This window comes from Dipodomys ordii, unplaced genomic scaffold, assembly GCF_000151885.1.
Source record: "Dipodomys ordii isolate 6190 unplaced genomic scaffold, Dord_2.0 Scaffold151, whole genome shotgun sequence".
NCBI lineage: Eukaryota > Metazoa > Chordata > Mammalia > Rodentia > Heteromyidae > Dipodomys > Dipodomys ordii.
This window is the reverse complement of record NW_012267367.1, coordinates 1,543,303-1,569,329: the sequence shown is the minus strand read 5'-3', so window position 1 is coordinate 1,569,329 and position 26,027 is coordinate 1,543,303.

Here is a 26,027-nt window from a genome sequence, read left to right as displayed (position 1 = left end):
GGAGTTGTGTCATTATTGTTGGCATTGGAGGTCGTGGTGAATGGACAGGACTTTCTCCTGGTACCTGTGGCTGCTGCTTTCCTTCACCCTCTCTCCCAGAAGCATCCTGTTTGCCTCATCCCATTGTGTCACTAAACCTTGAGCCGACTCACGGCACACAGGACCCCACAAGTCCCAACTGATGAATATGCAGAATATGCAGACAGATATTCCATTCTGGTCAGAGTGTGGGGTTGCATAATTCCACATGCCATAGAAAACTGCTGGTACATTCTCTTGCAGGAACAATTCTTCTTCTTGGAAATAATCACAACCAGAAGCATTAAATTTTGCAACACCCTGGGAACCCACTTGAATTATCCTGTGAGACTGAGGAAAATATCAAGTATCAGTCCTGGAACCAACTTTTATTAAAACAATACAACTCTGGATTTTTTTTCACAGAAATTTCTTCCTGTATGTTTTGAAAATAAATGCATGCCCTTTATATTTCTTTACATACATTTCAGTAGATGGTGTCTGAATTTCCCTATCTAAATAAAGAAATTAACCTATTCAATGTGTGAAGATTTCAGCGTGATAGAAGTGTGGACTTGTGTAAGAGGTTTTTTAAACTATGGTAGGTTCTGATGTTGAAATGAGAACAAAGGCAAATTTATACCCCCAATTTTTAATTATGATTACGTGATTACACAAATTTCACAAATTTCACAGTATTATGGGATAGTGATACTTAGTTAAAGTCACAAACACATTCTAACCTTCATGGGGCAAATTGTCACAGTTTATGTGCACCATGCACCTTGATCTGTTATCACTTCACCATCTGCACCTGTCAAGTCTTGTCTCCAGAGCAAGACATGTATCTCTACATTGTGCTTTATAGTATTCACTTTTGTCCCTAAAATCCCATTTAAAGTAGATTATTCACTATTAAAATGACAAGAAAAATAGATAAGTGACCATATGTGTATACAGGCACATGTACAGTCACACTGCATTGTTCAAAGTGAATCTGCCCATAATTGTTCCTGCAAAATCTCAAAATATACCTGAAAATTGAATAGGATCTTTATTTTTTATATAAAGAAGTAGACAACTCAGGCGTCTTGACTAAATCTCCAGAAAAACATGAAGCCAATTTAGGAATTGTGTCTTTTGTTATTTCATTAGATCCTACTTACCAAATGTTTACCTGAGACATCCCCACCCCTTCTGCGTTGTTTATAAATCATGCAGGACATGTGTGCTACAGAAGGAAAATATAAACCAAAATTTTCATCAAAGTACCTCATTTGGCAAGTATCATATTCCATCTTTTACTCCTCTGTGACAAAAATCATTGCCTTTGCAGATAATATGGGAAGAAAATTTCCATTTTCCCCCTTTAGATGGTGAGAGGAAAGTAACAGAATCATTAAATATTTGTCCTTGAATGTGCAGCCCAAATATTTCATCTGATCATTTAGGCAACACTGTGAGCATCTCTTAAGTACTGGGTACTATAAAAGGAACTGCAAACATACAGTCAAGGAAAGATAGTGTTTTTCTTGACATTGCTCTTGGTTTAGTGGTAAAATTCCTACAAAACAACTATCTCCCTCTACCACTGAAAGCATGAGAAGGTTTATATTATCAGTGCCAGGCATGGTAGCACATATGTTTGATCAAATTTATTTAGGAGGCAGAGATAAGCACATATGAGGCCAATCCATGCAAAATAAAATTAGTGATCCCCTCCCCTCCCTTCTCAACCAACAGGCTAGGTGCAGTGGCCTGTATGAAGTGTTTATATGTGGTCTTAGTTATGCAAGATATATAATGGGAGGATCATGCTCTGAGGACCATCCTGGATGGTTATATGAGAATTCAATTGCAAGAAACAGAGAAGCCACATTTTGATAGTATTAACCCAGGATTGAGCTTGCACAAAGCTTTTGAAGACAGAAACCACATGTTGGGCTAGGGAACAGTCAGAGGTGAGCAATCTCTAAAGCACAACTTTCCTGGGGTTAAATAGCATGACATGCATATTCTCTAAAGCAGACTGTCCTCGCTCTCCTGGAGCTAATCATCTGCAATCCCAAGAATGGCTTGTCTCACCTCTAGGCTTTTGGAGTTGGGTGAAAAGTGTGTATTACCCAACTAAGCACCAAGATGGTAATGCCAAGAAAAAGTCACAAGAAAGGCTATGAGCTGGGTGCCAATGGTTCACACCTGTAGTCCACGCTACTCTGGAGGTGGAGATCTGATGATTATAATTCCAAGTGAGCCTGTGCAGGAAAGTCCATGAGACTCTTATCTCTAATAAACTACTTGAAAAATAGCTGGAGGTGATGCTGTGGTTCAAGTGGTAGAGCACTAGCCTTGAGCACAAGAGGCTTAGGGACAGTGCCCAGGCCCTGAGTTCATGTCCCAGGACTGGCAGAGCAAAAAGAAAGAAAACAAGAAGGTCTATGAGAAAAACACATTGTTAAATGAGAAATTTAGACAGAAGATAGTAGTAAGGACTAAAAATAGGATAAGAATATCCTAGACCTGGTGTGCTGCAAAGAACAAAGATCATACACAAGTCTAAAGTTACCTGAAGACCATGAGAAGAAGAATGACAGTGTCCCTCTGAGATTTTCCTACTTACTCCACTGTTGAAAACATAAATATAGGAAACCTGTGAAAGGAGATTAGTGGAATCATTGAAGGAGATCTGGAGGTCTGCTGGCAATCAATAATTCTGCATGTGGTGTCTGAGAAAGTGGATCCTGAAGGGAGCTTTTGACTTCAGCAGTTCATTTGAGAGGCAACCTCGGAAATCCAGGAGAGAGAGTGGAGAAGGGAGAGAGATAAAGGAACTCCACTGAGGAATGCCAAAACTGAGCGTAGACCACGGTCACACTTAGTGCCCAAACTGGCTTGGGACGGATACTCCTCCAGGAGATGCAGGCATCCTGTGGTGCAGAAGTGACTGACTGAACATTGTTCCACTTTTCATCCACAGGGAGCAAATCCTGAGCATCCCTCTCTAGCCATGAACAAGCAACCTCTTGGGGAGGCCAATTTGACCGGATAGGCAATGGTTTTTCATTCTACAAAATGTAAGACAGCCCGTGTTGACTGGAAGGCAGCAGAGGGGACCCCCTGGAAGGGACTGTGAATTTTAAGTCCCTAGAATTTCCCTCCTTGTCATCTCCCTAATCACATCGCCCTTGATGGAGTCCTGCTGCCTTCTGGGAATGATTGGCCTTTCAAAGCTGGGGCATCCTAATTGAGGTCAACAGCCTTCCTTTGAATGCCTATGGGCTTAGGAGAGCAAACAGTATGGTTGTTATTTGTTCTCTCAGGAACACACCCTATCAAGAAACAAGGTCTCTCTTCCAAGGCTTCAATCTCTTTTGTTGCTCCAGATTGCAAATGACATCCTGGTGTGGGATCCATTAAAATCCTTTATGTCCTGATATCAGCCACAGGCCTGCTCAGTGTACACTCTGGCAGGACTCATTATGGGGAATAATGGACAGCATGTTTCCTTAGGGTTTGTTATCTTCCCTCACTCACCCCCAACCAGTGGGTCTCCTGGGCATTTTTTAGGTCCTCTGTCTTGATTAATGTGGATAGAAGGTGAGATTTTGGAGTGCCATTTGTTCTGGAATCAGAACTGCACATCTGACATTGGCTGAGTGTTCTGTAACTATCATTGAACATAATTAAATATAATCACTAGCCTCCTACCATGGATACCATTAGATAAAGGGAAGAATCTGAGCAAATCTATATGACAAAAGCTGAACAACTGGTTTAATTCAGTCTCCATTCATTGATACATTTCTGCTAAAAAAAAAAGTTTGAATGATAATTTCCTAAAATTTCTCTATAATCCTCCGTCACTCCTCCTGCTCCTCTTCCTCCTCCTCCTTCTTTTTCTTCTCCTTGTCAGTCGTGGGGCTTGAACTCTGGGCCTGAATGCTGTCCCTTACTTAGTGCTTCAGCTCAAGGCAAGCGCTCTACCACTTGACCCACAGCGCCACTTCTGGTTTTCTTGTGGTTAATTGGAGATAAGAGTCTCATAGACTTTCCTGCCTGGGCTGGCTTTGAGCCTTGATCTTCAGATCTCAGCCTCCTGAGTAGCTAGTAGTATAGGCATGTGCTACCAGCACCCAGCTTTTATTCTTATTCTTCCTCCTCCTTATTCTCCTTCTCCTTCTTTTTCTCTTCCTCTGTCTCTCTCTGTTAGAGAAGAGTTCTTACATGGTTCGTAAAACCTTAGATTGTAAGTCTTAGAATGCTTGCCTTTCTTTTTCTCTTTCATTCACTCTTTTTCATAGCTTCCTTCCTTCTTTCTGTCTTTTCCTTTCCTTAAAGAAAATTTTATTTAGTGTGTCCTAATCTTCATGCACTAAAACAAAGAAGAGAAGGGTCTGTCTTTAAGAATTAAAATTTCCCATTTAATATAAGCTCAGAAGCACAGGACATGTTTAATGGGGAAAGCATCGGTTTCAGTAAAAGAAGTACCTAGGTCTAAAACTTCACAATCATTTCCTACTTATTTTACTTTCTTATTCTAGTTTTATTCATCCATAACATGACAATTATAACTTTTTGTACCTGACAAGGTTATGGTGATATTACAAACTAATAAGCTTTAACATATAATTCAACACATTTTAACTTTGCTCTACATGTCTAAAGATAGTCATTTTAAAGAAGCCAATCATTTCCTGTGATCTGAATAAATGAATGGTAACTAAAACAGGATCATTTATGGCCAGAATGATATAGATCCAAACAAGTGTAACATTTCAAAGCTGGGGAAACTCTTTATTCCACAAAGACTAAGAAATAAATCAACTTTAAGTGATACATAGTCACACAACTAATTGAGGGTGTGGAAGTGGCTGAAACTCAAGACTGAAGACTTCCTTTCCAGTATTTCTTCTACTTCACTTTGAGAATTCAAAAGTATAGGTATCCAATGCAATTAGACGTGATACCCTGCTATCATGTCCAAGACAGATGATTCTGTTACTACATGTGTTTTCTTATTTTAAAATGCTTATTCCACAGCCACTGTAGTCTGTGACCAAGAACAATGATTGTCCCCATGAGAATAATTCTCTTACTTGTGTTTTTTTTCCTTAAAATAAACTTTTATGCCTCCAAGCAACTGAATTGTTCATAAGAAAAAGCAAACATAATAATAGTATAGCAATTTTACATGCATTTGGTAGCATGTATGCCAACTTGCAAATGCACAAACATACATTTGCTCACTCAAAACCTGTATTTTGTAAGCTTATTCATATAATTTACTAATTTCTCTCATAATTTAAAATTCTTTGACCTCATTATTTCGGCAATGTGGTGAATTTATTTATTTTTAATTTTTTTTACATGTGGTGAATTTCTGACTGACTTGGTAAGCTGATTTTGTCTCTCAGTTTCAGAAACTTCAGTCAGTGATCCATTTCAATCAATGAGGCCTGTGATAAGGCTATACATTATGGTAGAAGGGCATGACAAGGAGAGCTGCTCACTTCATGCCTCAAAGAAGTTAAGAAGGACTGACAGAGATAGACAGACAGACAGACTAACTGACTGACTGATACCAATTTTCTCCAGTTAAGATTCATCTCTTAGTTTCTGCTCTACTTCCCAAGGATACCAACAAGTTAGGACTAAGCATTGAGCACAGGAACTTTATAAGAAACCCTAAATCAAGCTGTAGTCTTCTGAAGATTTGGTTCTCAGCATGTTGTGTTTTCCTCCCCTCCTGCAAATATATTTTTGTCTTTGTCAATTTCTGATGCGGTGTGCTTTTCAAAAGACAATAGCATTGTAGGTGAATTTTATTAATCTCAAAAACTAAGAACTTCACAAAGAGAAAAAAAAGATCAGAAAGCAGAGAGAGATCACTTAAAGAAGAGAATGAACTCAGCCAAAAAATGGGAAAACTTCCTGCAAATGTAATACACAAAGAGACACTCTGAGTAGTTGTTGATTGAGAAATAAATCCACAGAATGAGCTTTGCTTTTGGAAACCACTTTTCCCAGGATTCCCATGGATTCCTGATATATCTTGACAACATTGTAATTGATTGCATTGTGATTAAAATCAATCAAAGCATCAAGGGGATTTGGGAAACTTTGCCTTCTTGGCAGGAGATCTGTGGCAAAAGAGAAAAGGCATTTTGGTTAACAGATAAACCATAATCCTAGAAATATTACTCAACAATGCAGGAGTTTTGGCATTGAAAACAAAGGTGTTCAAATCCATTGTTGAAGGATATTTCTATAGGGTAGATCTGAGTTGCCAAGCCATTATGAAAACCTAAATAACAAGTAAGTCATATAGACCATTAAAAAAATTCAAGCTGGAAAATCAAAATTAAAAATCACCTACTGAAAACTTGTCTTATTTTGAAAGATCTGACCTGTCTCCACAAAAAAATACATCCGGTTTAACAATAAATATTTGTGTTAGTTATCTTTTGCTACATAAAAAACCACCAGAAACATAGAAAATCAAGAGAACACACATTTATTATCCCATTTCATGGATGAGCAGGCCCGGCATACAAGATTAGCATCTTCTGCAAGTCTGTGATCAGAGTATGGACAGAGCTGTGTTCTCATCTAGAGAACCCACTAGGGAAGAATTCATCTCCAAGCTGTTGGCTACATTTATTTCCTCATTGTAAGGCTGATGACACTCAATTTCTCATTGATTCTCAGCTAAAATCTGTCCTCAATTTGGAGAGGTTCTTCAAAGTTTCCTGACATATCAGTGTTTCTTGTATTGTCTTTTAACTTGTCAAGCTAAGAAGGAGATTTTTGTAGCACCCATAGGCTAGTAAGGAGAAGAGTCTCATACAATGTAACATAATCATGGAAGTGATATTCCACCCCCTTTGCTATATTGTGTTCATTAGAAGCAAATCACAGATCTCAGCCACTGTCAAGAAGAGAAGATTGAACAAAACCTTGCAAATTTATTCCATGTCAGTAAATCAATTTTTGTTTCAGTATTTTATTACCTTTAAGTAGATGCAAAAGGAGTTCCCATTTAACAAAGCAGTTTATGAATACAATGCATCTTAATCTATGTCACTCTATAACCAATCTTCCCCATCCCTCCCTACTCACCCCTTCCCTCACTCTTCCTTAATTTTGTAGGTTATACATTGCATTCTTGACTACATTCTTCCCCTCTATGTTCTTCTTTTGTCTACTCCTTTCCCCTGGACCTTACCCCCATTCTTTCAAGTACCTGATTCCTGGTATTTATTTTGTTGAACTTTGACTTTGCATTTGTAAGGAATTATATTTTTTGAGTTTTTCAGTTAATACATTTGTGTATACTTTTGCACATATCACCCAATGTATTTATTTATAAGTATATAAGCTACTTCTAGCTTTCACATATAAGACAAAACATGTATCTTTTGTCTCTTTCGGCCTGATTTACTTCACTTAGCATAATTTTTAAATACAAACTTTTCTTTGAATATTAATTTGTTGTACTTAGTATAATAATTAGTCATAGCATTTTTCTATATGATTGGATGTTTGAATTTCATCTGTTATTGTAGAAAAAGTTGAAGCTTATAATATTAACATTTTAAGATCAGTTGCTCCCATGTAATATATCTGTCTTTTAATTTTGTTATATTGTGTGTTTGGCAATTAAATATTTTTAAACTAAATTTTCATGAAGATACTTATTGTTCTGAAAGGATTCTGTAGTGATCTTTTTGGGTTAACTTCAACAAATAAATTGCTCATGTGACAAAATAGAAGGAGGAAATTTATTTTATTATATTTTTATATTTATTTATTTATTACATTGTGTTTAGCACAATTAGAATAACTATATTGAATGTAGCTTAAATAAAGATATAAAATACAGTGCCTCACACAGATAGACCATGTAGTAAGTTTTGTAACTCTGAATATTCTTCACTTGCATATGAGCATCCAAATCTATACGCCTATATAAACTGAGAAAGACAAATTCATCCATTCACAGATTTCTAATTCAGAAACTACATATGTTTAATATTTTTTGAAATGTTTGTATGTCATTTTCCTCTAACAATGGGGATATGGCAATGTCTTAGGAAATTCTTCGAGTGATTGAAATAGATACTTCAGAAAGCCAAGTGTATGCAGGTTACTATTAGGAGTATTTATGGATATGAATCCCACACAGTACTGATAGGCACGGGACATACTTTAGAAACAACAACAACAATGATACTTCTCTTCACTACAATGGAAGTATCACTATTATTTGTTTTGTTTTCTAATCAGCTTCCATTACTTTGAGAAATTATCTGAAAAATTAAACAAACAAAGAAGGAAAGGCTCATCTGGGTTAATTCTTTCAGGAGTTTGAGGCATGGTTGTCTGATTCCATGGTTATCATGCCTGTGGGCAAGATAGAATCATCATAACATCAGAGAATGGAGGGAAGAAACTGCACACTTCAACATGAACAGAAAGAGACAGTGAAAGAGTCAGGGTACATGACAAGATGGGTGCTTCCAAGACACAACCCCAGTGACCTGCAAAATAGGACTTCCCTTCCTAACTATCTATTCAGCTATGAACTCATCAATGGACTAATCTGCTGATCATGTTCCGTTGGTGAGGCTAGCACCTTTGTGATCCAATTATTTCCAAATGGTTCCATCTGTTGGACATCGGCATCTTCGATGGGCACTTCCTATCCAATCTATAGTAATCACTCACAGAAGTACTATTTGCTTGCCACTCTATCTGGAGCACATAGCATCATTCTTGGAGCATAATTAATGTTCAACAAATGTTCATTCATTACTAATTGAATAGAAGATATAGCTCAGAAATAGTAAGGAACCAGTCTGCCATTACAGCAATGAAGCTGAATCTTCAATACCCTTCTCTGCTTATGAACTTCTGGAAGTTAAAGAGCACTGTAACAATGGTAAGAGAAAGCCAGATTGCAATCAGGAAATATTTGCTTGTAATCCTTTCTGGTAAGTTTCCCAAGCACGTCTTTCAAGCAGCCCTGAATCTCCAACACTCATTCTTAGTTTTTATTTCTTTTCTAATTCTACATATCTAATCACTTTTGGGCTGGAATTTTTATTAGTACTTTTGCATGTTTTTCTTGAAGAAGTTCTCACAATATACAAATAAGCTAATACACAAATACACAATGAGCTAATCTGCAACAAATTTTACATATTTTCTAAGAAACAGGTCACATTCAAGTATGAGCTTAATACAAATAGTTCAGTATATTTCATACTCCTGTAATCAGGAAATCTGTACTGAACTATATCAACCAATTGTGTGCTTAGAAAAAAATGGTGATTTCTCTTATCTATATAATTTACTTGTATAAAGAATGTGGTTTATGCTTCCAAGGCATGGATTAAAAGAAAATGTCCATTATCGCTCCAAAAGTATGACACATACCTTGATAACACTTAATGCTATTTCATGGGTCAACTTATATTACAAGGATAGCAGTAAGTCAAGGATGAGGGAAAGAGCCTTTTAGTTGGAAAGTGCTGAAAAGAACTTGTGGTTAATTTTATTCTGAATTCTTAGGCCTGGGTTTTTGACACAATCCTAAAGAGGTTTCATTTGATTATTTCATAAGTTTCAGAAGATGTAGAGGAGCTTAAATACACCCTTAAGTGATCCAAGGAAACTCTCAAAGAGCATTGGCCTATTCTGTAATCATTATGAAAGGTTATTTGTGTTGTTGTTGTTCTTCTTCAGTATTGCCCCAAACATATGAGAGAATACTTATAAACCTCATCTTTTACACCCCACTAATTTGGTTTCCATTTATTCTCTTTTAGTATGAATGTATCTGTGGCTCAGAGACACAGAAATATATAAACTTTTATTACGTTACATGGAATCATGGTGTTGTTCACAAACTGGAAGTATAAACATGTTTCCGTACTGAATAATAATTAAGATTTCAGTCCAACCCCTTTGTTAAGATTGCATAAGAAAAGAAAGTAGTGTCTATAAGATATAGCTCTCAATGTCATTCCAAATTTCCTCAGAGCACATTCCGTTGGCTTCTTCCTTCCTTTGCTGATGTGGTATGTCTAAGTGACGATACAGGATTTCTGCCTAAATACTTTTAGAATATAAAATCTATATAAAAAGATGAAAACTTACTTTTTTTTTGTCTGTCATGGGTCCTGAACTCTGGGCCTGGGCACTGTCCCTCAGCTCTTCAGCTCAAGGCTAGCGCTCTACTACTTGAGCCACAGCTCCACTTCCGGCTTTTTCTGCTTATGTGGTGCTGAGGAATCAAACCCAGGGCCTGGTGTATGCAAGGTAAGCACTCTACCACTGAGCCACCTTCTCAGCCCTGAAAACTTACTTTTTAGTACAGGAAGCAGAAGGAGCAGGAGCAGAAGAAGCTATCTTCAGGGTAAAAAAAAAAAAAATGCCACACAGGAGTGTGGGAAGACAGGAAGTTGAAAGCTGTCCTCTGCAGGCCCTCAAACATACCAGACAAGCACTCTACCCTTGGCTACATCTATGTCCACCCACACAACCATTTTTTCCTTTTATTTTCCAGCATGTGCCTTGCTAATCCTTCAGTTTTCATCAACTGTGACTCATTGCTCACTGGCTCTATATCTGTTTCAGTTCAACTTCCTGTGTCCAGGAAATGTTATGACTGATAATTACTGGGAAATTTTGGTAGACCAGAGGTAAATGATAAGCTACAATGAGACATCAAATGTTTTTAAGAGATTAGCATAAAACAGAAACCATTTTTAGGATGAAATCAACAATTTTTTGGGGGGGTCCAGTTGTGGGGCCTGAACTCTGGGCCTGGGCACTGTCCCTCAGCACTTCAGCTCAAGGCTAGTGCTCTTAGGATGAAATCAAAAAGGTTAAAATATTTTTGAAAAAGCCAGTCTTAGTGGCTCACATATATAATTCTAGCTACAAAGATGGTAGACATCAGGAAAACTGTAGATCAAATCCAACCCTGGAAAACGTTACCCAGATCCCATCTCAAAAAACAAAAAACAAAAAAAGCTGCCAGGCACCAGTGGCTCATGCCTGTATACAATCCTAGCTACTCAAGAGGCTGAGATCTGAGGATAAGTTCAAAGCCATCCCAGGCAGGAAATCTGTGAGACTCTTATCTCTAATAAACCACCAGAAAACCAGAAGTGGCACTGTGGCTCAAGTGGTAAAGTGCTCACCTTGAGCTGAAGAGCTGAATGACAGAGTTTGCTGTCACCAACAATATGGAATCATATGATCTCTCACTTAGTAAAGGAGACATTGGTTCATATAGAAAGACAAAAGCTATAAATTAAGGAAATGTTAATTCAGCTTACACCAGTATTGATTAATTTGTGTGACAAAGTCCCACAGTAATGTAAAATGCTAACAGTAGAGAAAATCTGGTGCAGGGTTGGTTGACAGGAACTTCCTATACTCTTTTAACTACTTTTCTGTAAATGAAAAAGTACTTTAAAATAAAATATTTATTTAAAAGAGGAAATGGGTATTTGCAAGGAGGTGTGTGGCTAAGGGGAGAGGGTTCGCTGAATGAGAGGGGAAAGGATGATACAAATCAACATGCATTGTATGCATAAACTGCTTCGTTAAGTGGCAAATAATTCAATACATATTCTAAAAATTAAGAAAAATGAGGGAAGGGATCCGTTGGGAGGAGTGTGTGGTCATGATGTGCAGTATCATACATTGATTTGTTGAATGACAACTTATTTGTACAACTACTTAAAGATAATTTTTAAAATTAAAAAAAACTTTTAAAAAATCTGAAACGAACTGTTGAGGTTCATTAAAAAAAAAGAAAGAAAAGAAAAGAAAAAACAATTTCCAGACACCAGTAGCTCATGCCTATAGTCCTAGCTACTCAGAAGCTGAGATCTGAGAATCATGGTTCCAAGCCATCCTGAACAGCAAAGCCTATGTGACTCCTATCTCCAAGGAACTATTCAGAAAAAGCCAGAAGTAGAGCTATAGTTCTAGTGATAGCCCACTAGCCTTGAGCACAAAGAAGCTCAGGGACAGTACGAAGGCTTTTAATGTCATGTCATGACTTAAAATGCTTCCTTTGTCACTTACATATTCTCATTTTATACATTCATCAATATATTAGTCCATTCAAAACTATTCATGGAAATTTGTCCTATAAGATGCCACATGACTAGACTCTGGTCTGCACACACAGGTAATAAAATTAAAAGAATAACTTACAAACTTCAATCACATTTTATCTTTTCTCTTTATCAGGTCTCTGGACCCCTGTGAGTTGTACTTGCTTTTTCTTTTTACTAGAATTATTAATAAAATGTTTAAGATTAAGATCTTCATTAAGGTTTTGCATGTAGATTGAATTTAGGCATCCGTGCAACAGGTAAATCTCTTAGATTTTCTTTTCTCCAAAAGAAATGCATAATACACCTCAACCTGTCACTTTGACGCAGAAGCAGAACACCAAGATTATTGTGAAGAAATGAAAGCATAATGTAGGAGAAATGGGAGCAAAGCCACACAGCAGGATGGAAGTCCAACAACTCCCTTGTGATAAGTAATTGGCAGCCACCATGTTGTTGAGTACATCGAAGACAAAGAAAACGTTCTTAAATTCAGTGAATGCTGAGCAGATTGAAAATAGAGCATGAAGACTCAAACTAAAGATTGAGAAATCTCTACAATCTTTGGCTCTTATACATGAAAATAACCATGCCAATAGAAAAAGAATAAGAGAAGACATGTAGCAAAGTGTTACAAAGTAGAAGACATTTATAGAGTTTGATTCTTACTGAGAAATTTAAAATGGTTTCTACTAGATGTGACTTTTACTTTGTGAATTCATGTAGCACATACACACACACACAAACACACATACACACATGTAAATCATATCTCAGACTTGGTAAAGTTCTCAATCCACAATATAAATTTGAATCACTTCAAAATGAAAAAATTCCATATTAATGTTATGTATGTATGGGTGTATATACAAAGGTCAGATGGCTACTATGATAGTTTCTTTAAGCCATAATTTAAGTGTGGCAAATAATGAGTATGCTGTCTGGATTTTATACTCTCTTATGATAGCATTGTGAGTTTACAATTATCATTTATGTTTATACATTAGGCATGTAGCTCACATAATGTTAAATAAACTCCCCACTATCATGCAGCTTATTCGTAGTGGATTCAGATCTAACCTTCCCAACTTGCATCACCAAGATTTTGATCATCATAGTAGGCAAATTAATTTTGATCACCTCATCTCTTGTAGAATGAAACAGTTGTAGAATTATTCCTGAATAGTATGCTTTATATAAATTTTAATCACTGAAACTAATAACAATGGACTAGATAGAAGTAGTCAAGAGACTGAGTCATCACCTAAGTTACTCTTGAAACATGGACAAGCATGGAGTACAACTCAATGGGACAACTAGACCAAAAAAAGACTCTCAAGTGAAACACCAACTACAAAATAATTAGCAGGGTCTAATAATTAGAGGGTCTAGGTCATCCAGTAGTTGGTATGAGTTTTGTGTTTTCTGATTGGTTGGTAGGTTGGTTTTATCTCTTGCACCATCCTTTATCTCCTCCATTTTGCTTACATATTATTTGGAAATTTTAAGATATATATTTCTATAGATATAGATATCAAAGACAACACATGGTTCAAATAATAAACAATGCCCAACCAATAATTTTGAAACCATCCATCTATCCTTGTCCACCTCTTTTTGTTCCTATAAGAAGTAACATAAATCCTAAATTTCTTTGTCTTTCTCAATTTTTCCAACTACGTAATAAAGCTATCTCTACTTAACAAAGCATTTAGTTTTAGATGATTCTGACCCATATGTAAACAAAACAATTATATATGCTTCTTTTATTCAAAATTGTATGTTTGAGATATATCCCTGTTGATAGGAAAAATTCTTATTTCCTGCAACTACTATTCCAAATCATGAATACTTCACAGTTTATTTTACCCATTCAGCTGCACTAAGAATTTAGGGTCTGTGCCAGTATTTCACTAATATTGGCCCTGCTGCCGGCCAGTCTCCTGTCCCAGGTTTCAAGTGTATACCTAAGATACGCACAAAGAGAGCAGTTGCTTAGGTTATGGCATTAGCAAGTTCGAGTTTACTGAAAATTTTGTCCTTTCTCCAGAGCATTTATATCAATTTACACTTGTCTTGGTGGTAGATAATAATACTAGTTCCTCCAGACTCTCATTTACATATTTTAGGCTGCTTATTTTTAACAATCCAGTCTATGTGGAATATTTTGATAGTGATCATAATTGTTCTTTCTTAGGCAATGCAATCAATATTCAACGTGTTTATGGTAGATATGTTTCTACCTTTGAGAAATATCTGCTTTCTTTTTTACTCTGTTTCATCTCTGTCATTTTAATAAATAGAAACTCTTCATATATTTTGCACAGGAGAGTTTTATTAATTGTGTGCTATACAAATATAATCTACTTGTTCATGACTTTAGTTTTTTCCTTTTATGGTGTTGAGTATTAGGGGCTTGTAGGTATAATCTTAATGCGGCTAAATTTATGAGTCTGTCTCTTGACAATTTTCTTTTGGGGATCTTCTGTCTTTTGGAGGGCAAATGTTTCTGAGTTGTTGACTTGCATTCTTCTAACTTAAGCTTAGTCTTGGGGGATTTTTTTCACCCATAATTATTCTTAAACATGGCTATGACCTTTTCTTTCCCATATCTGTATGGGAACAGTCTTTGTGGCATATTTGCTGCACCTAGTTGAAAATGTTCCAAAATATCCCTCTGTTGAAATTAATAATGAGCACATGTGGGATTAAATTCCAGCTTCATCTGTCAACTTTACCTCACATACAAAATCTATGCTGAACACAAAGAGACTTCAGAGCTTTTGTTGTCGTCAACTGATGGTAATCTGAAGTCACAGGATATGTGAATTCCTTCATATCATTCATAGAGGAATTGTTTAAACAATCAAAGAAATAAGAGAAAGAGAAAGAAACTTCCATTCTCCCTCACACTAAGATTAAGTCTTTAGTAAGATACAAATTACAATTCTGTCATTTACTCTCATTTGTAAACACACTTGGATGGATGTTTACCTTTAGAAAAAGTCATAATTAAATATATGTAGGGTTCTTCTTTTTAAGTATTTAACAAAGGTGTAATTTATTTATTTTTTAATTATGAAAATACCGTATAGAGGTGTTACAATTACATGGGCCAGATAATGAGCACATTTCTTATCAAGCATTGTTGCCTTCTCCTTTGTTTCCCCTTCCTATCCTTTCCCATCCCCCCATCCTTCCCATCCCCATCCCCCCCACCGCCAAAGTTGTAAAGTTAGTTTTTTGACATAACGACTTGTACATCTCATTGTTGCAATAGGTCCACCTGTATCCCTATTTCAACGATTTGTTTTTGCCCTTCCCCTCCACAAATTATACCAACATTAAATACAGTGAAGACAGGAATTATACCGTGGGGGAGGGACATACAAAGCAACAATGAAATAATCTTATGAATATGTTAAAAACAATCGCATGAAAGAAAAAATATTTGAATACTTATATGAACCCCCAGACAAGTATTCAAATGTTTTTTTCTTTCATGAGATATGTAGGTTTCTATCTAATTATTTAGTGTAACTCTTGACCCAGGCTTGCTTCTAGCCATAAAATCTCATACCAAACAATAGGTATACCAAGTTAATGGCATTCCTTACAAAAGACACTAGTAGACATTTAAATATTCATTTTTCCTATTTATGAAGTGAAGAGCAGTATTCTGAAAAAATAAATCAATGGATTGCTATGTAGGACCTGGACATTAGAATGTATCACTCTCTTTGTAACTGTTTCCCCATCTATCAAATAAGATGTCAATGAACACTTGCAAAGTCTTTTGTAAACTATGTTTATTGGTTTAAACATTTCTCAAAATGAAAATACCACATTTTCAACCCATACCCAGGAGTTCTTTGTGTTTCCCCTACTCCTTCTTATAATATTTTCATATCTGGCCTTACATTGAGGCCTTTGATTCATTTTGAATTGATTAGGGTGCAGGGTGATATATAAGGATCTAGCTTCAGTTCTCTGCATGTGAATAGTCAATTTTGCCAGCACCATTTGTTAAAGAGGCTGTCTTTCTTCCAACCTGTGTTTTGGGCTCCCTTATTAAATATTAGGTGGCTACAAGTCTGTGGGTTCATTTTAGGGTCTTCTATTCTGTTCCATTGATCCTCAGGCCTATTCGTGTGCCAGTACCAAGCTGTTTTTGTTACTACAGCTTTGTAATAGAATTTGAAGTTTAATAATGTTATTTCTAACACTGTTCTTACTGCAAAGGATTATTCTCTTCTTTGTTGCTAATTCTGTTTTCATTTCCTTTTGTCTTGTTTTTTATATAACTGTCTGTGGGAGGGTAAGAAATGATGGGAGAAAGGGTAGGCAAAGGCAACAGTGATACTCACTACACACTATGTTGAAAATGAATTGTATAACTTGTAGGTGGAGACAAAACCTGTAGGAGGCAAAAACTGGATAGGAGTGACATTGTTCAAAAAGAAAGGTACTCTTTATCTGACTTACGTATATTGTCTTTACAGTAACAATAAATACATTTTAAAAAGAATACATAGCAAAAAAGATAATACCACATTTTCAATTGGTCCTTCCTGTTGTTTAGTCAAGAATATTCCGGATAGTGACAGTAGAGAGGTTTATAGAAACCCCTAATATTTAGGGAGGTATTCACCAGGTTGACTAAATGTTACTAGATAACTATTTCTCCAGACATTTCTCACAGATATGTTTACTATTATAACTGCTCATTCTACAATTTCTGGGCAATTTTAATTGTATCACTACTAGTCTCAAATATTGCATTTAGTGTAAATTGGCTATTATTACAAATTAATATACCAAAACTTATACGTAGCTCCAAGAAAACCAGAGTTTTTGGTAAAACATGTTTGTTTTTAAATATTTTCAATCTAGGTTTTAATTTTCCCATACCCACACATTGTGTTTAAAACAACTTTAAAGTAGAAGAGAGAGAAATATGTCTTAAGTACTATTTTCTATGTGGCAAGTATACTGTGGATGGATATGCATGTTCTCCATATGGAGTAAGAACTTCAATAGCAGCTCTAGTCATTGATTAAAAGATATTTATTGAGTACAAATTACTTTAACTTTCTTACCTGATAAGTTTTAAGAGAAAAATATGTCAGAAATTATATACTTCATACCTGACCTTGGGAGAGAACAATAAAGCCCATGAATTATTTATATATAAGGGGATCCTGAAAAATAAAGAGAAAGTGCTAAATGATAGGCTAAAAGAAAGCTTCAGGCTAAGAGAATACTATATGTGAACACTCTTTAAAGATACAGAAGTGAAAAGTGAGATGAATCAAAAGAAGGTAAGAAAATGGACCACAAAGGTGAGAATATAAAATAGACTAGACACTAACCAGAGACCTGCCTGATTGCTGTAGCCAGTATGAAGACTTGGTTAGAAAAAAAATAAACATATATCGCAAGCTAGGACAACAGTTCTCATTATGGAACTTGAATAAATTATAGATAAAGGCTAAGAGTGCTACAGGATAATTAAAACTAAAAACAAAAAAAAATGACCCAGCTAGTCAGTAACAAGCCATAGATAGATATGTCATATTTTTTCCCCTAGGCATGGCCCGTGATGGCTAAGCACTGTGGAAGTAATTATCAAGTTATGAGATAGGACAGAAGATAAGATGATATGCATGAAATTTCCATGGACCTAAGCACGCATTTAGCCACAAAAAATGTACAGTTGTTACAGTGATATGTAGGACATTCTGGCATATTTCAACCTAATTATAAAGAGCTTATTGGTGTCCTATTTATGATAAAGATCTCACTTCACCTATGCAATGTTTTGTTCTGGCAAGTCACCCATACTGCTCTCTGCTAGAAAGCGGAATGGAGCCTGAAATAACAAGCCTCCCCCTCACCCAGCTTATCTGTCAGATTCTCCTTCATCACACCATTTGTAATAGGCTCAGTGCAACATAGCCTCAAGCAAGTGATTACTCTTCCCCTTAATTGGATAGAAAAAAATGACTTGTAGGGAGAGACAATGAGATCTAACACTAAGAAGAATGTGTGCACGTGAGTGTCTATGTGTAACGTGTGAGTGTGTACGTATATGTTTGTCCATCTGTCCATCTGTCAAACTTTTTTAAAATATAGGAAGAAATTGAGGGAGGAGTGGAAATGAAAAGGATGGGGAGAATTATGAAAGTAGTGATGCTGATCAAGATGCATATTCATAAACTGCCTTGGTGAAGAGCAACTCATTTCTATAACTGCAGATAATAAATTTTTAAAAGGTATTAAGGGGCTGGGAAGGTGGCTCAGTGGTAGAGTGCTTGCCTTGCATGCATAAGACCCTGGGTTCAATTCCTCAGCACCACATAAGCAGAAAAAAAAAAGCTGGAAGTGGTGCTATGGCTCAAGTGTAGAGTGCTAGCCTTAAGCTGAAGAGCTGAGGGACAGCGCTCAGGCCCAGAGTTCAGGCCCCATGACCGGACCCAAAAAAATAGTAATAAAAATAAAAGATATTAAATGTTGCACACTGAAAAAAAATAGAAAGACTAGAATTAATTATAATCAAGAGGACAAGGCACTAGAACATTTTTCAGGACTGGGTTAAGAGAAAAAAAAATTTGAGGGAATTTTATAGGAGACTCGGTCATTAGGTTGAGTATAGGTTTTTCCCAGAGAAGAACTAGCTTTTCAAGTCCATCTAGACTTGAAGAAATCTGGTCTTATGACTAATATTTCAAAGTATAGGAAAGAGAATTGGTTTCCATATACATCCCCTCCTATTGCTAATTTTAACCTTTCATCTCACATTAAGAAACAAATTGCAAATGCCAACACCTCTGCCCATAGTGGCCTCTTTTGATTTCAGGAGTTCAATTTATCTTTATAATTCCAAGTCCATTAAGGTGTAAAATATGAAAGCAACAGTACCAGGAAGTGTTATGATAAATTCTTAGCTTAGATTCTCTAAAAGCAACATTCTAAGAAAGAATAAAAATGCTGAGCTGTATATGAGATCAAGATACAAGCTCAAATGACCTACCTTTAAAAAACAAAATAAAACAGAAATAAGTAAAGATAAAAAATTCACTGAGCCACTCTGCAGGCCAGTTCTTTATATTATAGAAACCACTGGATACAGAAGAACATTTTACAGCACACAACACTTCATCTGGAAAGCAACATAGACAACTACGCTTCAGAATCAGAATCATCCCCAGAAAGGAGAAGAAGGATTTATATGCCTGCCCCCTTCCACATCCCATTTCACATTGGTCAAAGTTCACTCAGTGGTCTGATTCTGTCGACCAAGGCATGCCAACACTGAGGCAGAGCCCATCTTCCCTTGATGGACATTTCACCAAAAAGATGCCTGTCATGAACAGAGCTCAACCTGAGACTTAATATAGGGGCTGCAAAGAGTAGCAGCCATTGCCAGATGAACTGGGGGGCAGGTGATATCTTGCAAGATAAGGTAATCCAGGATTCTGAGGTAGAGCTACACATTGATGTTGCATTTTTTAGACCCCTCTGGGAACTACAGTATGAACCCTGAGAAAGCATCAGTTCTATGCTACATGAGGGTGTTCTTTTTTTAAAAAAAAACATTCTTTCTTTGAGAGAATAAAAATAACTTTACTTCTCTCAGTCAGATACAGAACCATCAGACTCATACAGAGCTGACATCTGCATCTACTGTAGCTCTAAAGTGATAACACACACACAGAGAGAGATAATACACACACACACACATACACACAATCACACATACATATACATACAAACACACATACACACAGCTACAGGATCTGTATTGCATTTATTGTATCCACCCATTCATCCTATACTCTCCTTTCTAGATTCTCCTTTCTCAGGATTTACAGAAACCTGAAGGAAAGTGATCTAAGCCAGTTGTTTGTCCTCCAGCTGTGTCTGCACTGAACCATCAAGGACTGTTCTATTATTCCATCAGGCTTCTGTGGGGCTACGTACATGGCCATGACCCATCACAGAAACTCCTTGTTCATTAAAAGGGACCTTGGCCTGAGGGGATGTTATATGGAAGAACACACTAATGAATGGGATTTTGCAATATGAAGTATGACTTTAATTCTGTAACGACAAATGCTTGCCCTCTGTAAAGCCGCATATTGCTGGCAGCTCCCCGGAGGAATGTTGTCTCTGCCGCTTCCTGCTTACTCATTGTGCAGCTATTGTAGTGCTGAATCAGATGAAGGTGTGAAAGAAGTCTGGGAAATATGCTTTGGCATCAATTAGACTGATTCAACTCTTACATCAGATTCAGTACTCAGTGCTATACATGCTCTGCTTAAGGACTCTTTAGGTCCAACAGCAACAAGGTCAAGTTGGAAAATTGAGGTCAGATAGTCATTTGATGTTTCAGAGTGAATTGCTCAATCTAAAAACCACATCAGGAGCATATTTCAAATAGAGAATTGTTTGCTACTAATGAGGATGCAGCTTTGCTCTGAACTATTCAGGTTTGCAGACTGACTTTCTCACTGTTACACTCTAGCTAGATAAATTCTTTTCTTTTTTCTTTTCCTTTTTCTTTTTAATGATACTAGGTTCAACTTTGGTAGGCAAACATTCTATCATTTAAGTCATACCTTTAGTCCTTTAGCTTTTATTTTGTTTCCCAGGTAGAGTCCTCCACTTCACTTTTACCTGGGCTGGCCTCAGATGTACCTATACCTCCAAAGTTGTTGAGATTACAAACATACACTACTATGCCAGACAACATAGGGAATTCTTTATTTTATTTTATTTATTTATTTTAAATAAGTCTTTTATTGTGAAAATACTATACAGAGGGGTTACAGTTACATGAGCAAGGCAATGAGTACATTTCTTATCAAGCATTGTTGCCTCCTCCTTTGTTTTCCCCTACCATCCCTTCCCTCCCACCTCCTCAACTACATCCCCCTCCCTCTACCCCCCTACCCCACTCTCTCCCCACCTAAATTGTAAAGTTCGTTTTTCAATATAGTGTCTTGTTCATCTCATTGTTCAATGGGTCAACCTGTATCCCTATTTAAATGATTTGTTTTTTCCCTTCCCTTCCCCAAATTATACCAACATCAAATACAGTGAAAACAGGGGTTATACTATGGAGGAGGGACATACAAAGCAACAAAAAATCATATGATACCTTATTTTATTGTAAGGGTGATGTCAAAGGGGTTACAGTTACATACATAAGGTAATGAGCACATTTTTTGTCAACATTGTTACCCCCTCCCTCATTTTCTCCCTTTTTTCCTCCCCCAAATCCCTCCCTCCCCGTTTTAAAGTTCATTTTCAACATAGTGTCTTGTGAGTATTGCTGTTGCATTGGTTCATCCTTTGTCTTTGTCTCACCATTGTGTTATTCCCTTCTCTTCCCCAAATAAGATAAGGTATATACAAGACACAGGATTCCAAAAGCAAAAACAGTGACAAAAGCAGATAAACCAAAGAGGAAAAAAAGAAGAAGAAAAAAAACTTCACACAGTATATTTTAATATCTACTAGCATCATTTTATATGGTCATATGTACATAGCTATCGAGGTATTCTGCTCATCTGCCAGGACTATCCTAGACATATACTAATTATTACAAATGAGGGAAACCATGGAGACTCTTTCTTTTAGTATAGATTACTTCACTTAATAATTTTTTTCAAGTCTTTCCATTTCCTTACAAATGGGGTGATGCCATTCTTTCTGATGGAAACATAGAATTCCATTGTGTATATATACCACATTTTCTTGATCCATTCATCTACTGAAGGGTTGGTTTCATATCTTAGCTATGGCAAATAATGCTGCAATGAACATAGTTGTGCTGGTAGCTATGACCTTCTTGCCCAGGAGTGGGATTGCTGAATCATAGGGAGCTCTATGTTTAGTCTTTTGAGGAACCTCCATACTGCTTTCCAGAGTGGTTGAACCACTTTACATTCCACCAACAGTGAAGTAGAATTCCCTTTTGGTCATGTCCCTTTCAGCATCTGTTATTATTTGTTCTCTTGATAACTGCCATTCTAACTTGGGTGAGGCAGAATCTATTGGCTGTTTTTATTTCTATTGTCTATTGGCTGTTTTTATTTCCCTTTCAGAGAAGTCTCTTTTTAATTCTTTAGCCCACTTATTAATGGTGTGGATGTTTCTTTGAAGATTTGTTTTGGGGGATTTAATTTTTTGTTTTACGTATATTTGTGATATGAGGCCCATGTCTGTTATATAGCTGGTAAAAATCTCCCATTCTGTGGGCTTTCTATTTATCTTGCTAGCTATGTCCTTTGCCATGTAGAAGCTCTTCAATTTAATGCAATCCCATTTTTCCAACCTTTCTTTGATTTGTTGTATTTATGGATCTTTAGGAAATTTTGACCTGTGCCAAGGAGCCCTCGTGTTCCTCATCCCTTCCTGTAATATTTTCAGTGCATCTGCTCTTTCCTTGAGGTCTATGATCCATTTGGAGTTAATTCTAGGTCATGGTGATATATAAGGATCTAACTTCAGTTTTCTACACTAGTTTTCTAGCCAATTCTGCCAGCACCATTTGTTGAAGAGGCTGTCTTTCTTCCATCAGATAATTTTGGCTCCCTTATCAAAGATTAGGTGGCCATAGGTCTGCTGGTTCATTTCTAGGTCTTCAATTCTATTCCATTGGTCCTTGGATCTATTCATGTGCCAGTCCCAAGCTGTTTTTATAACTAAAGCTTTATAATAGAGTTTGAAGTTTGGTATTGATATTGGCTTTTCCTGCTAAGGATTATTTTTGCTATTTTGGGTTTTTTATTGTTCCATATGCATTTTTGAATTGCTTCCTCTATTTCATTCATGAATGAGGTTGAGGTATTGATGAGTATTGAATTGAATTTGTAGACAGCCTTTGGCAGCATTGCTATTTTCACATTGTTAATCCTCCCAATCCAGAGGCATGGGAGGTTTTTCCACTTCCTTAGTTCTGTTTTAATTTCCTTTTTCAGGTTTTTAAAGTTTTCATCATAGAAGTTCTTCACTTCTTTGGTTAAGTTAATTCCTAGGTATTTTATTGGGGGATGGGGTTTACAAAAGGAGTTGCTTTTTTGATTTCAGCATTGTTCTTATCATTGTTGGCATACAGAAAAGCTACTGATTTTTGTGTGTTAATTGTATACCCTGCTACTTTGCCAACATTTTGGATCAGCTAGAGTAACTTGGGAGAGGAGTCTATGGGGTTCTTTAAATACAGGATCATATTATCTGCAAAGAGGGAAAATTTTACTTCTTCTTTCCCTATTTAGATGCCCTTTATGTTTGTCTCTTGCCTTATTGCTCTAGGTAGGAATTCCAATACTATGTTTAAGAGGAGTGGGAAAAAATGGACATTCTTTTCTTGTTCCTAATTTTAGAGGAAGTGGTTTAAATTTTTCACCATTAAGTAGAATGTTAACTGTAGGCTTGTCATATACAGATTTAATTATATTGAGGAATGTTCCATGGTTCCTATTTCTCCAGAGCCTTCATCATAAAGTGGTGTTAGATCTTTTCAAACGCTTTTCTCCATCTATTGAGATGATCATGTGGTTCTTGTCCTTGCTCCTGCTGATGTGTTGAATTACATTAATTGTGTTGCATATATTGAACCAGCTTTGCACGTCAGGAATGAATCTTATTTGGTCATAGTGAATGATTTTTTTAATTGACTGTTGAAGTTGTTTGGCTAGAATTTTATTGAGAAGTTTTGCATTGATGTTCACTAAAGAAATGGGTCTATAGTTGTCTTTCTTTGAGGAGTCCCTATCTGGTTTTGGGATGAGGGTTATGCTGGCCTCAGAACAAGTTTGATAGTGATCTTTTGCTTTCAATTTCATTGAAGAGTTTAAGGTCCATTGGAATGAGTTCTCATTTGATAGCCTTATAGAATTCGGCTGTGAATCCATCTGGTCCGGGGCTTCTCTTGGATGGGAGAGCTTTTATTTTTATTTCTATTTCAATACTTGATTTTGGTCTATTTAGTTGGTTGAGATCTTCTTGGTTTACAATATCAGCTAGAAATTCTTCCATTTCTTTCTGATTCTCAAATATGTTAGCATAAAGGTTTTCAAAGTATTCCCTTATAATGTTCTCAATCTTGCTTGTTTCTGTTGTGATGTTTCCATTCTCATCTCTGACTTTATTTATTTGGGTGTCTTCTCTTTTTTTGTTGGTTTTATGAAGGGCCTATCAATTTTGTTAACTCTTTTCAAAGAACCAACTCTTTGTTTTGTTGATGCTTGCTATCATTTTTTTGGACTCTAACTCATTTAATTCTGATTTAATTTTAACTATATGTTTCCTTCTACTGGATTGCAGTTTGGCTTGTTGCTCATTTTCAAGGAGCTTAAGGTGCCTTATTAAATTGTTGGCTTGAGATTTCTCCAATTTGTTGATGTAGGAACCCAGAGCTATAAATTTTCCTGGGTATTGCCTTTGCTGTGTCCCAGAGGAGCTGGTATTTTGTATGTTCATTTTTGTTTCATAGCATGAACATCTGAATTTCTTTTCTGATCTCTTCAATGACCCATTAGTGATTCAACAATTCTTATAGCATCCTTATACCTTCACATCATATCACATTATTTAAGAGTAGTCCTCAAAATATTAGCTTTCTGTATTACTCAGTAAAGTCAAATGGTTTTCCCTCATTTGCCTTTAAAATCCAAAATTCACATCAATGACAATAAGAAGCTATAGAGGATTGCTGACATGTGCCTGACTGATGAAGCCCTAAAATTTTAAAACTGTGTGAAAGGCACTTATTTTCCTAGATATCTATGGTACTCATTGAATTCCATTAGTGTGGTCTTGTCTACATAAAGTACCAACTTAAGATCTTAAAATTGTTTGACTATGGAATTCTTATTAACTTTTCTTTAGATAGTGTTAAGTAGAATGAGATATACAACAGATACAATTCTGCTTCTCTGCTGTGAGATTTTTTTCCATCACTGGAAAGGAATGATTTTATACTTGTCCCCAAGTTTTAGTGGATTCTCCACATAAGTGAAGGATGCATTCTATAAGAATGAAACAATTTAGTAATAAAGATATTATGATATAATGAGAACAATTAGCCATTGTGACTATGAGATACCACTAGAAGTCTGTAAGCCTCACAGTTTTCATCAGAATAATGAAGAAACATTTATCTTACTGGCTACCTGGTAGGATTCATGGTTATCACAGAAAATAAATTGTACAAGAGTACTTAAAAGCATGATGTAAGAAAGAGACTTTAACTTGGTTATACAAAGCTCCGGCAGCATCTTTGTCTCCATCACTTTTCTATGAGGGAATTGCTTGGAGAAGGTGAGAATGATATGATGCTATTACTTATGCTCAGAAATGTCCATATGAAGAGTCCATATCCCTGGGCAGGCAGGGAATTCACTGTTCCTAAGGAGGAAGTCATATGTGTCACCAAATGTTCTGAACAAACATAGAATCACTAAATAGGAACCTGGTTTTATGATGCTAAGCTATTCATAATCCATAGGTAGAAAATCAAGAAACCATTAAACATCCAGGAAACTATCCTCTACCCATGGGAACTAGCTTCTCCGATGTGACTCAATTTACAAATCACTGACAGATCCTGGATATAAGATGATGTGCTGGAGATTGAAGGCAATATATTTTATTCAGAGTATCATTGCTTTTTCCTTTCTATATCTACCTTCTCCTTCAATAATGTCCCAAGAAAAATAAAGTTCACTTACAAAAATCAGTCTATGAATTTTTAGAAAGATAAATTCTTCTCTGAATCCCTGAACTAAGGACAGACTGATCTCCTAAATCTGGGTGAAAATTATTTTACTAAAAGTAGAAGTAAACCTCAGTGTGCTATCT